General features: G+C 52.2%; 1 pseudogene; it reads left to right on the forward strand.

Annotated features, from left to right (window-relative positions):
• Positions 1–10,574, forward strand: part of LOC133353823 (uncharacterized) — a 17,634-nt pseudogene extending 7,060 nt beyond the window's left edge.
• Positions 10,575–11,200: the final 626 nt, after the last annotated feature.

The raw sequence follows: 11,200 nt of genomic DNA on the forward strand, positions 1-11,200 counted from the left end.
GGGTGAGTGGGTGGGTGAGTGGGTGGGTGGGTGAGTGAGTGGATGGGTGAGTGGGTGGGTGAGTTAGTGGGTGGGTGGGTGGGTGAGTGAGTTAGTGAGTGAGTGAGTGGGTGAGTGTCAACTTTTTTTTGAGAATCACGGTGTGAAAATGTCTGTGTGTTAATAATGATATTGATGACCATGATAGCGATGACATCATGTTCATGATGGTGTCGATGATGCGATGTTAACGGTGATGTTTGTTTTTCTCAAATCCAGGTTCCTATTGAGCCGGAATCCATTCAAAGGAATTCCGTCTCTTATCTATTCAGAAACCCGGCATCAGGTAAACTACTTTAGATGATGACTACTTTGGACATGTGTAAGAAAGAGCTTCATAGATCATCATATTCGTCCAGGATAAATAAAGATTCTGACGACGATGGTGGCAGTAAATGATGGTGGCGACAATGATTTAAGAAAAAGAACGGACCAAACGAACTTAACTAAAACTATGAGATAATTTTATTTGACCGGGTAAGGCCCACTGAGGGAACTGGCCACAAATGATAGCTCATTATGTGGACATTTATAGCAGCCCAACACGATGAACGAGTGATTTTGTCTGGAGAAAAATCCACGTGGCCACAGGGAAAGAGAGAGATGAGAGAATATACAGCAGCAGGCGTAAGTGTCGGGATGGAACCCACGACCTCCTGTAGACCAGGCGAGGTAGTCAACATCTCCTAGCCACTGTGATGGATGAGAGAGAGACGCAGACTCCACATAGACCTCCTGTAGACCAGGCGAGGTAGTCAACATCTCCTAGCCACCGTGGTGATGATGATGAGAGAGAGACGCAGACTCCACATAGACCTCCTGTAGACCAGGCGAGGTAGTCAACATCTCCTAGCCACCGTGGTGATGATGATGAGAGAGAGACGCAGACTCCACATAGACCTCCTGTAGACCAGGCGAGGTAGTCAACATCTCCAGCCACCGTGATGATAATGATGAGAGAGAGACGCAGACTCCACATAGACCTCCTGTAGACAAGGCGAGGTAGTCAACATCTCCTAGCCACCGCGGCGAGATTTCATCAGTCTGGCGTAGACCTCAACGTTACCGGAGAAATGGGCGAGCGACCGCTGTAGTCATAGCGATAGAAGAGAGACACGCAGGCGAGTGACCACAAGTGAGGTGGGTGGGTGAGTGGGTGAGTCGTTGAGCGGGTGAGCGAGTGGGTGAGTGGGTGAGTCGGTAGGTGGGTGGGTTAGTGGGTGAGTCGTTGAGCGGGTGAGTGACTTGGTAGGTGGGTGGGTGAGTGGGTGAGCGGGTGAGTGGGAGTGGGTGAGTGAGTGACTTGGTAGGTGGGTGGGTGAGTGGGTGAGCGGGTGAGTGAGTGGGGAGTGAGCGGGTGAGTGAGTGAGTGGGTGAGTGAGCGGCGGGTGAGCGAGTGACTGGGTGGGTGGGTGAGTAGTTGAGTGGGTGAGCGAGTGAGTGAATGATTGAGTGAGTGAGTGAGTGGGTGAGTGAGTAGTTGAGTGGGTGAGCGAGTGAGTGAGTGAGTGAGTGAGCGAGTGACTGGGTGGGTGAGGGGTGAGTAGTTGATTGGGTGAGCGAGTAAATGATTCAGCGAGTGGGTGGGTGAATAGTTGAGCGAGTGAGTGATTAAGTGACTGGGGGGGTGAGTAGTGAGTGGGTGAGTGAGTGAGCGAGTGACTGGGTGGGTGAGTAATTGAGTGGGTGATTGAGTGACTGGGTGGGTGGGTGAGTAGTTGAGCGTGAATGATTGAGTGAGTGAGCGAGTGACTGGGTGGGTGAGTAGTTGAGCGATGTGAATGATTGAATGAGTGACTGGGTGAGTGGGTGAGTGAGTGAGCGAGTGAATGATTCAGTGAGTGAGCGAGTGGGTGGGTGAGTAGTTGAGCGAGTGAATGATTGAGTGAGTGAGCGAGTGGGTGGGTGGTAGTTGAGCGAGGTGAATGATTCAGTGAGTGAGCGAGTGGTGGGGTGAGTAGTTGAGTGATTGAGTGACTGGGTGGGTGAGTAGTTGAGTGAATGAATGATTGAGTGAGTGAGTGAGCGAGTGAATGAATGATTGAGTGAGTGAGCGAGTGGCCTGTAAATGACTCACTGAGTGTAGTTTACCGGAACAGCAACCAAGGAGCCCGGCGACCCGAGTTCGATTCCCACTCAGGCCCAACTCACCACCCCAACTTCGCGTTCTGTTGAGGCCATGCCGGGGGATGTGTGTCAATTCTGCCACGTCTCCTGGTAACGGCTCCACGGAGGGGAGTTTCCGTGCGGTGATTCTCTGTGTTGGCCGCGTGCAGGCTGGCTGATGGCCCCTCTACGCGGCTGTGGGACAGGGCGGCCGTGCCTCCGGCGTCCGCTAGGAGACGGGTGCCCGCCCCCAGCATGTCTCCCTCGTCCGTCTACAGCGAGACCGAGGTGGGTGGGTGGGTGAGTGGGTGGGTGGGTGGGTGGGTGAGTGGGTGGGTGGGTGGGTGAGTGGGGGGTGGGTGGGTGAGTGGGTGGGGGGGTGGGTGGGTGGGTGGGTGGGTGGGTGAGTGGGTGGGTGAGTGGGTGGGTGAGTGGTGAGTGGGGGGTGGATGGGTGGGTAACGATCGTGGCGGGTCCCTCGTGAAAGGGATATTCGCCGTCGATTGGAGCAGCTGGGGGGGGGGGGGGATCTACATTTCGTAAACAATCGGCAACGGATAGTTGGTTTTTTACCCTTCTATCTGGCAACAAAACTGACACCTTTTTTTTACAAGGAGTCATGTTTGCATAGACCACATACCTGCAGTCATAATGCAAACAAAAACCATAACTCTGTATGCACTGTCCTTGAAGTTGATTGGTCCACACCCGAGACAGCTTTCCTTAGAGCCTAGTCTCACGTGGTTGGACCAGATGACGCCAAAAGGCGCACAACTCAAAGACAATTCACCATCAGAGTATGAGACCGCACCCTGCCACACAAAGCCCACCGAGGTCTTCACTTATTAGCCAGAAGCGACTTGGGCACAGATGACAACTCAACAAAGCGGATTCTCATTTAGACGTTTACAGCGGCGTGCGTCTAGGTGCGAGGGAACGATGGGTGCTACTGCAGGGAAAGTGTGCAGACGCCGCAGGAAACCATTGGGTTAGATCGCCTTTGATAAATGAACGTAAACCCTCGATTGTAAAGCTTTCGTGACTGCAGGGATTCATCTTCTTAATATGACTTTGAAACCCCCGCCCACCTCCTACGCATTTCACAAGTAGTACTAATCTCATATCTTCATTTCCCATAAATATGCTAAATTCCTCTTGATATGCAAATCTTTTGTCAAGGCGCTCTTCCCCCTCCAACCCAGCTTAAATATACGCTGCCAAGCCTGGTGGTGTTTCATTCAGACGCTGTCTTTCCGACAGGCCTGTTCTCCACCTGAGGACGGATGCTTGCGTTGTGGCCGAAACGTCGTGAGAATTATTAAGTTTTATTTTTATTATTTTATTATTTCCTTCTACGTGATGACTTTACCGAAAGAACCAAGAAGACAGGTTCATATACTTGCGCGACCTGCGTTATGGACGGCGTTTGTCGCGCGTTGAGTCGGCAGAGGACGCAGCACTGAGGTTTGTCGTGGACGAGAGCGAGAGAGACAACGCCGCCCTGAGGGGGAGGACGTTGAGACAGAATCCGTCACAGACAGCAGCGACAATTGTGAGCGGCGAAGGAGTTTGGGTGCTGGGGGAGTTTGCCAGCGAGCACATCGGCTACCAGGCCAGACTGAAGATCTCAGTCCAGCTGTGTGCCTGCCAGACTGGCACATTGAACGAGACTGACAGAGATGAGATGTTGGCCACTCGGGATGTACCGCTGCCGCTGCTGCTGAATAATGTTGGTCGCGAAAGCCACTACGTGTTGAACTGATGCTGATTCAGTGTGGCACTCACACAAGGATGGCTGTGTGGATGATGGAATGTCTACAGCAAAAAGTGCCTTGATGTGTTTTGTTATTTTGAATGTAGAGGGACAGATTCGGAGAAAAGATGCCGACCCGTTTTTATTTTCTGTGCAGGTGGTGAGAGCACAAGTGGAGAGAAGCACGCTGCTTGGAATCACTGGAGGTGAGCGGTGGTGGTGGTGGTGGTGGTGATGATGGTAGTGGTGGTGGTGATGGTAGTGGTGGTGGTGTGGTGATGATGGTGATGATGGTGGTGGTGGTGGTGGTGATGGTAGTGGGTGGTGGTAGTGATGATGGTAGTGGTGGTGGTGGTAGTGGTGGTGATGATGGTGGTGATGGTGATGATGGTGGTAGTGATGGTGGGGTGATGGTAGTGGTGGTGGTAGTGGTGGTGGTGGTGGTGGTGATGGTGGTGGGGTGGTGGTAGTGGTGGTGGTGGTAGTGGTGGTGGTAGTGGTGGTGGTGATGGTGGTGGTGATTCCATTGATGATTGTGATGATGATGGTGGTGGTATTATTCTAGCGATGATTGTGATGATAGTGGTGGTGATGATTCTAGTGATGATTGTGATGATGATGATGGTTGTGATGATTCCAGTGATGATTGTGGTGGTGATGATGATGGTGGTGGTGATTATTCTAGCGATGATTGTGATGATGATGGTGGTGGTGATGATTCTAGTGATGATTGTGGTGGTGTGATGATGGTTGTGATGATTCCAGTGATGATTGTGGTGGTGATGATGATGGTGGTGGTGGTTTGATGATTCCAGTGATGATTGTGGTGGTGATGATGATGATGATGGTGGTGATGATGATGATGATGGTGGTTGTGATGATTCCAGTGATGATTGTGGTGGTGATGATGATGATGGTCGTGATGATTGTGGTGGAGATGATGATGATGGTGGTGATTATTCTAGCGATGATTGTGATGATGATGATGGTGGTTGTGATGATTCTAGCGATGATTGTGATGATGATGATGATGGTGGTGATGATTCTAGTGATGATTGTGATGATGATGATGGTGGTGTGTGATGATTCTAGCGATGATTGTGATGATGATGGTGGTTGTGATGATTGTGATGATGATGATGATGGTGGTTGTGATGATAATATAATGTAATCTGATAATGGCGGTGACGATGGTGATATGATGTGATATGTAATGGTGATGATTGGTGATGGTGTTGCTACCCATGTGAATGACAGTAGCGATGTTGACCGATGATGTTTTACAGAAGGAATAGATGTCTGCGGATGGAGAGAGCATCACTGCTGCAGAAATCGATAGTACGTGTAGTTATTCGTCCATCAACAGCCGCTGTTCACCAATTACCGGTGACATCACCACGGGTGCTATGTTCCAGGCTAGGTGCACTTTCAGGCGATCACGTGGAGTGTCGGAGACTCATTTGCAGGAGGTCACGGGACCAGACGCAGGTGCCATGGGTTTACTGGCTGATGCAGAAGCATCATCACACAGAGACCCGTAGACTCACCACACAGTAGAGACCCTAGACTCACCACACAGTAAGATCACCACACAGCAGAGACCCATAGACTCACCACACAGAGAGCCATAGACTCACCACACAGTAGAGATCACCACACAGCAGAGACCCATAGACTCACCACACAGAGACCCATCGACTCACACAGAGACCCATAGACTCTCATAACACAGCAGAGACCCACAGACTCACCACACAGAGAGCCATAGACTCATCACACAGAGACCCATAGACTCATCACACAGCAGAGACCCATAGACTCATCACACAGCAGAGACCCACAGACTCATCACACAGAGACCCATAGACTCATCACACAGCAGAGACCCATAGACTCACCACACAGCAGAGACCCATAGACTCACCACACAGTAGAGATCATCGCACAGCAGAGACCCACAGACTCATCACATTCCCGTTTGTGTTTCCCAGGTTCCCCAGCGCCTTGGTTCACGACGGTGGCAATGGAGCAGGTGGCGATGGACGAGGTGGGGATGGAGGAGGTGGAGGCTGCAGTGGAGGCAGCTCCCCTGAGGCTGCCATCTTCCCCGCGGTGCCGTCGCGCTCCCCCCACGCCTCCTGCCAGACTTACATCGCCGCTCCAGGAGGTGGCGGTGGCCGCGGCGGCGGCGGCGACGCGGGTTCGACTGCTGCAGTGAGTCAGAATGGGGAGACTTGTTGTCCCGCAGGAGGAAATGCGACGAGTCGCTGAAGCTCTTTGTCACGGGGCACGGGGTTAGAAGCTCACACCACAAACAATACGGAAAACACGACGGCAGTGCAAAGCGTTGGCGAGCTAAACACATCGCTCAACAAAAATATCTACAAATTACAACGGCACTATTTCTATTAGACGCCGACCGAAATTCGGTTTCGGTTTCGGCGCCGAAATTTGGCTAATGGCCTCTTTGGGCAAACTTTCGGTTTTGGCCGAAAAGTAAATTTGTCATTTTCGGTTTTGGCCGGAGCTGATTTTGACTTTCGGTCGCCATTCGTCAACCGGAGATCTATTTGTAGAATATTACACCGGTGCCTCATCTATCACTCTGCCTATCGGCCGGTCAGTCGGCGCTAGGCAATCCTGTGCGATAGGCTGCACACACACACACGTCAGCAGCAGCAGCTGCAGCAGCAGCTGCAGCAGCAGCAGCAACAGCAGCAGCAGCTGCAGCAACAGCAGCAGCAGCAGCAACAGCAGCAGCAGCAGCACAGCAGCAGCTGCAGCAACAGCAGCAGCAGCAGCAACAGCAGCAGCAGCAACAGCAGCAGCAGCAGCAACAGCAGCAGCAGCAGCAACAGCAACAGCAGCAGCTGCAGCAGCAGCAGCAGCTGCAGCAGCAGCAGCAGCAACACCAGCAGCAGCAGCAACAGCAACAGCAGCAGCTGCAGCAGCAGCAGCAGCTGCAGCAACAGCTGCAGCAGCAGCTGACCCAAGCTGCAGCAGCAGCTGCAGCTTGGGTCTGTGGTCAACAGCCTGTCTGGCTGCATGCGGAGAAACTGTTGTTTTCCTGGTTCTTCAGTAAAGTCACGTAGAATGGAAATAATAAAATAGTAAAATAAACATTATTAAATCATTCTCACGACGTTTTGGCCACAACCAAGAAGATGAATCCCTGCAGTCACGAAAGCTTTAAATCGAAATTTAAAACTGTTTGTTTCTTAACTACAACATTCGTCTGTTTGGATATGATTACTAAGGAAGTATCACCTACAGATTTGATATTTAGCGACTCTTACTGCATGCTCTGAATGATTAGTTCTAGATTGTTTTTTTATTAAAGTAGCATTGCATCACGACACAACTCATACATCGTGTGTCCGGTAACTTCGGTTCTGTACATTTCGGTTTCGGCCGAAAGTGTGTTTAGGGAAAAACGAAAGGACAATCCACCGCTACGACGGGTCTGTGTGAGTCTATGGGTCTCTGTGTGATGAGTCTATGGGTGTCCTGTGTGAGTCTGTGGGTCTCTGTGTGAGTCGATGGGTCTCTGTGATGAGTATATGGATCTCTGCTGTGTGATGAGTCTTTGGGTCTCTGCTGTGTGATGAGTTTATGGGTCTCTGCTTGTGTGATGAGTCTGTGGTCTCTGCTGTGTGATGAGTCTATGGGTCTCTGCTGTGTGATGAGTCTATGGGTCTCTGCTGTGTGTTGAGTCTATCGCCACCTACCCCCTCGTGTGCCACCGTGCCGGCCTTCATCGGTGAACAGCACTTGCCATAACAGTCTGTTAAAGGCTATACGGGGGAGTTTGTGATGCGTGGTTTTGTGTGTGTGCGATGTGCGCGTGTGCGGCTGTTGGGTGTCTGTGTGTGTGTTGTGCGTGCGTGTGTTTTTTGTGCGTGCGTGTGTCTGTGTGTGTGTGTGCGTGCGTGTGTCTGTGTGTGTCTGTGTGTGTGTGTGTGCACGTGTGTGTGTGTGCGTGTCTGTGTGTGTGTGTGCGTATGTCTGTGTGTGTGTGTGCGTGTATGTGTGTGTGTGCGTGTGTGTGTGTCTGTGTGTGCGTGTCTGTGTGTGTGTGACTGACTGTGTGTGCGTGTGTGTGCGGTGTGTGTGTGTGACTGACTGTGTGTGTGTGCGTGTGTGTGTGTGACTGACTGTGTGTGTGTGTGTCAACCACGTATGTATGCCGATGATTTGGTAATAGCTGCTCATTCAGAAGAGGAGTTGGAGACGCTGCTGCTGAGACTGGAGCGTGCCACCAAGAGGTGGGGCCTTACCATCAGCCCCACCAAAACTAAGCACCTGCCTGGGTATTTTGTACCATCGGACACTCCACCCCCACAAACTCCCAATTGGTGATGGGGCAGTTGTGGAGAGAGTGGAGATGTTTCCCATACCTGGGCAGTGTGCTTATGACAGGCTCCAGTCTATCAGCAGAGGTCTCACTCCGAATCAGTCGAGCGGGCAATATATTTTCATCGGTTTGCGTAACGCTGTGTGGAAGCTACCTGGTCTGTCGCTCCGCACGAAGCTTCAGGTCTTCTCGGCCACGGTCATTCCCTCCCTTCTCTACGCTTGCGAGACGTGGACCCCCCTGGTGGAGCATCTTCGCCGGTTGGAAACATTTAGGCTGGCCTGCCTACGATCAATCCTGGGTTTAACCAGGCTGGATTTGTGTGAGGAGCTCACAAATCCTTGAAAGATCTGGGCAAAGTCCATCGGTGAGCTCCTCCGGCAGGCAAGGCTTGCGTTGGCTGGGTCATGTAGCCCGCATGCCCAGCCACCGCATGCCTAAACAGCTTTTGTTCGGCCGGATCGAGGGGGCTAGACGGGCGCGGCCGGGGCTAGAGAAGAGATGGAGTGATGTGGTACAGGAGGACGTGGAGCTGAGTGGACTTGCCGATGACTGGTACCAGCGGTGTCAAGATCGGCCTCAGTGGAGGAGGCTCGTGAAGGACGCTACTGGGCAGTTGGAGGCAGTCGCCCTCCAACAACAACGGAGGGCGGAGGAGCGACGCTCACAACAACGAGCGGAGCGCCGGGTGGCTAAGCACAGCAAGTTGGCACAGTAGGGGGCACAGGTGGTGCATCAGCCAGTCATCTCGGTCATCTCGGTCAGTCGACCCGTGGCACCTGCTGGGTCTGCCCCGTGACCTCCTGCCAGCGGGCGTTCGACACTTCACGTGGCCTCAAGGTGCACTTGGCCTGGCACAAGCATCGTGGTGACGTCACCCGCCACTTAGTGGCGAATGGCGGTTTGTTGTTGTTGTGGTGTGTCTGTGCGTGTGTGTCTGTGTGTGACTGTGTGTCTGTGTGTGTGTCTGTGTGTGTGACTGTGTGTGTGTGTGTGACTGACTGTGTGTGACTGTGTCTGTGTGTGTGTCTGTGCGTGTGTGCGTGTGTGTGTAGGCGCATCGAGGAGTTGACACGAGAGACGGGTGACGCGCTTATGTCCCTTCTCATCCCACGTGATCGCACAACACGCGGCACGGCAGCCAGAGTCTTCTACTTGTGTTTGGGTAAACGCAACACGCACACAGAAACACACACATACACATATACACACACATATACACATACACAACAACAACAACAAACAACCGCCATTCGCCACTAAGTGGCGGTGACGTCACCACGACGCTTGTGCCAGGCCAAGTGCACCTTGAGGCCACGTGAAGTGTCGAACGCCCGCTGGCAGGAGGTCACGGGGCAGACCCAGCAGGTGCCACGGGTCTCGACTGACCGAGATGACCGAGATGACTGGCTGATCACCACCTGTGCCCCCTACCGTACCAACTTGCTGTGCTTTAGCCACCCGGCGCTCGCTCGTTGTTGTGAGCGTCGCTCCTCCGCCCTCCGTTGTTGTTGGAGGGCGACTGCCTCCAACTGCCCAGTAGCGTCCTTCACGAGACTCCTCCACTGAGGCCGATCTTGACACCGCTGGTACCCGGTCATCGGCAAGTCCACTCAGCTCCACGTCCTCCTGTACCACATCACTCCATCTCTTCTCTAGCCCGTGCCGCGCCCGTTTAGCCCCCTCGATCCGGCCGAACAGAAGCTGTTTAGGCATGCGGTAGCTGGGCATGCGGGCTACATGACCCAGCCAACGCAGCCTTGCCTGCCGTGTAAGGACGCTCACCCGATGGGACTTTGCCCAGATCTTTCAAGGACTTTGTGAGCTCCTCACACAATCCAGCCTGGTTAAACCCAGGATGGATCGTAGGCAGGCCAGCCTAAATGTTTCCAACACACACATACACACACGTAACACACACATATATACACACACACACATATACACATATACATACACACACACATACATATACACACATACACACACAGACACACACACATACTGTGTGTCTGTGTGTGTGTGTGCACGTGTACAGAACTGGCTGGGCACCGTATTATCGCTTTGGAGCAGACGCAGCCGTTTGGAGCGATCCGGATCACGCGTGGACCCGACTTCACCAGCAAACGATGAGTCCATCACAAGCCGACTGGCGATGAGTCCGTCACCAGCCGACTGGCGATGAGTCCGTCACCAGCCGACTGGCGATGAGTCCATCGCAAGCCGACTGGCGATGAGTCCATCACAAGCCGACTGGCGATGAGTCCATCACAAGCCGACTGGCGATGAGTCCATCACCAGCCGACTGGCGATGAGTCATGAGGCGATCTACAAACCTTTCTGACATGGCACCGTTAGTTGCGTGTGAGATGTTCAAACACCAAATAGGCAGCAGCAGCAGCAGCAGCTATTGGCGAGGCATCTCCAAGTCTGCGGTTTGCCTCACGCAGACTTGGGGCAAGACATGCAGACAACACCCTCTGATAATGATCATAATGAGAGTGTACACTCTCTGAACCTGGTCAGCCTACCAGCAGAGCCACAAGGCAAGGTCGTAGCAGCCATGGAACCAACATTGGGGTGGGAGACCAAATCTTGCCGGGTGTCTGAGGGCCCCAAACCAGAGAATATCTACATTTGAAAACGAATTTCCTGCCTAAGATATTTAAAAATTCAGTCACACGTGGGATGAACTTTCTATTTATGTTGTACAATAATGTCTGATGGTGTATTACATTACGTTGTATGCAACGGCAGAGATTAGGGAATAGTAGAGTACAACCATAACCACAATCATATAAACAGAAATCTACGCGTCGATTTATATGAAGACAATCCAGATATTGTGGCCAAGTTTTAGCAAATTGTTGTTTTTATTAGCATAGCAGAGCAATTGTTTTTTACAGCAATACATGAGGCGGGGACATTTCGAGCTTATTTGAATATTG

The sequence above is a fragment of the Lethenteron reissneri genome, chromosome 45, assembly GCF_015708825.2.
Source record: "Lethenteron reissneri isolate LAM-NWPU_2019-01 chromosome 45, ASM1570882v1, whole genome shotgun sequence".
Classification (NCBI taxonomy): domain Eukaryota; kingdom Metazoa; phylum Chordata; class Hyperoartia; order Petromyzontiformes; family Petromyzontidae; genus Lethenteron; species Lethenteron reissneri.